This window comes from Magnolia sinica, chromosome 11 (genome assembly GCF_029962835.1).
Source record: "Magnolia sinica isolate HGM2019 chromosome 11, MsV1, whole genome shotgun sequence".
Classification (NCBI taxonomy): domain Eukaryota; kingdom Viridiplantae; phylum Streptophyta; class Magnoliopsida; order Magnoliales; family Magnoliaceae; genus Magnolia; species Magnolia sinica.
In genome coordinates, this window is record NC_080583.1 from 8,179,604 (window position 1) to 8,182,316 (window position 2,713).

General features: G+C 38.2%; 1 non-coding gene across 1 annotated transcript; it reads right to left on the reverse strand.

Moving 5' to 3' along the window:
* Window positions 1-1,223: 1,223 nt before the first annotated feature.
* Window positions 1,224-1,330, reverse strand: LOC131219752 (small nucleolar RNA R71). Its single transcript, XR_009158397.1, has one exon. It is a non-coding gene; the product is annotated as a small nucleolar RNA R71 (small nucleolar RNA).
* Window positions 1,331-2,713: the final 1,383 nt, after the last annotated feature.

Genomic DNA, 2,713 nt, shown 5'->3' on the forward strand with positions numbered 1-2,713 from the left:
AGGCAAGCAATCAAGTTTTTGGCGTCGTTGCCGGGGAGATACTGAGATAGATCAGATCTGTGCAAGATAGTTAAGATAAGTTTTCTTCTAAGGTAAGTTCTCTTCTAAACCTTCCAAATTTTTTGTAGATTTTTTTTTCTTTTTCTTTGAAAGTAAATTCAGTTGGGTCTTTCAAGCACTAACTATGACATAAGGTTGCCCTTCTTAGAATTTTATCACCCAAGTGCTATGGTTGTCCTATAGTTGCTGTTTGATTATAAAGATCATCCGCTGAATCTATTTTCTAGATTAACATAGTTTAATTTCTGCATTAGTTTTACTTTTGTTGATTTATTTATTTATTTATCCTCATGGTTGGCCCTGCCGCATGGGTTGTTGATTTTTTTTTTTGCTTTGTGGATTAAACCCTCATGGTCGACCCTGCCGCCTGGGTTATTGATTTATTTTTGCTTTGTGGATTGAACCCTCATGGTCGGCCCTGCTGCCTAGGTTGTTGATTTATTTTTGCTTTGTGTATTGAACCCTCATGGTCGGCCTTGCCGCCTGGGTTGTTGGTTAAGTTTTTATTTTTATTTTAAATATCATATTTGTTATTTGAATTAGTAGTATTTGTTGTGTGGTGTGGATGGTTTATGTCCTGTTAGAGTAGAGATCAAAACAATCGACTCTCCTTCGAAGGCGGACTAGTTTCGGGCCTTGATTATTCACTTAGAAGAGGCATTCAACATCACTTGGATTCCATGGCAGACCCAATTGATAATCCAAATCTAAATCTGCCAGATCCAACTATAAATCAAAATAGAGAAAATCAACCTAATCCTCCTCTTGAGGAAGAAAATGAAGTTCATAGGAATGTGTTAAACCAACCACGGACTTTACGTGAACATTTACACCCTGAGAGATCAACTTTACTATCTTGCATAGTGTTCCCTGCTCACACAGGGAACATTGATTTTAAACCAGGTGTGATTCAATTAATTCCTAAATTTCATGGCTTGGATTTTGAAAGCCCCTACTTGCACCTCAAGGACTTTGAGGAAGTAATTGCAACGTTACAAGTAAATAATGACAATATGGATGTACTTAAACTTAGGTTATTCTCATTTTCTCTAAAGGATCAGGCCAAAGTATGGCTCAATTCTCTAAGACCTAATACCATCACTTCATGGCATGCCTTAAGTAGAGAGTTTTTGAAAAAGTTCTTTCCCAAGCACAAAACAAATGCACTAAAACAAGAAATCATGTCATTCTCCCAAAAGGGGAATGAACTATTTTTTCAAGCTTGGGAGCGCTTCAAAGACATTCTAATTACTTGTCCACATCATGGTTATGAACCATGACACGTGATTGATGCTTTCCGAAAGGGGCTCACCATGGATACCCGTCAGTTCATAGAGATGATGTGTAGTGGAACCTTTCTTGACAAAGACCATAATGAGGCTTGGGATTTTCTAGATATGTTAGCAGAAAATATGTAGACATGGGATGTCTCTGCTAAATCAGACCAAACTAGACCCATTCCTGGAGAGAAAGCGGGGATATATGTCCTAAGAGAGGAAGACGACCTTAATGCAAAATTCACTGCATTAGTTAGAAAGGTCGAAGCCTTGGAAATTAGGAAGGTTGATATGGTTAAAGTAAACATTTCCTTGGGTAATTTTTGTAACATTTGTGGTAGTACAGATCATGACGCAAAGGATTGTCCAATAATCTCAGTTGTATAAAATATCACGCAAGAGCATGATCAAGCAAATGCTATAAATAACTACCAAAAGTCAGTTATGCAACCAATGGGAAACACGTATAGTCCAAATTGGCGTAACCATCCTAATCTTAGTTGGAGGAATGGACCACAAATTAATGCACCTCAATGATACTTATGTGGGGACCAGCACAGGTATCATCTGTTGGTGACTCATGTTATTTTATTTTTTATTGATGATGCTATTTGAAAACTGTGGGTCTATTTCTTAAAGCATAAATCTAATGTATTTAATATATTTAAGAAGTGAAAAGTAATGGTAGAAAACGAGACAAGTAAAATAGTAAAATGTCTCAAATCAGATAATAGGGGAAAGTACTGTGATAAGAGGTTTGAGAAGTATAGTGCAGCAAATGGATTCAAACATTAGAAAATGATTCCAGGAACACCGCAGCAGAACGGTGTAGCTGAGCGCATTGACATGACCATCCCTGAGTACACCAGGAGCATAAGGTTACATGTAGGGTTACCCAAGACGTTTTGGACAGATGCTGTGAATACTGCCACATATCTCATCAATAGAAGTCTCTCAACATCATTAGATGGTGGGCAACCAGAAGAAAAGTGGACTGGGAAAGAAGTGAACCTTGCGCATTTTAAAGCGTTTGGTTGCACTTCATATGTTCACATTGATGCAGAGCACAGAAACAAGCTGGATGCGAATTATAGGAAATGCATGCTTATAGGCTATAGGCAGAATGATTTTGGCTACAGGTTTTGGGGTACAGAGAACCGAAAAATTATTAAAAACAAAGACGTTGTCTTCAATGAAAAAGTAATGCATAAGGATAGTGTGCAGCAAAATAGGGCCAAGGAGAAAGAATTCCTAGAGTTTGAAGAGTTACCGGACACGGGTATTATAGTACCACAGGATGATCATAAACAGGAGTATTATGAGGCAGAGCCGCAGACATCGGTTGTGAGGAGGTCTACTCGGGATAGGAGACCCAC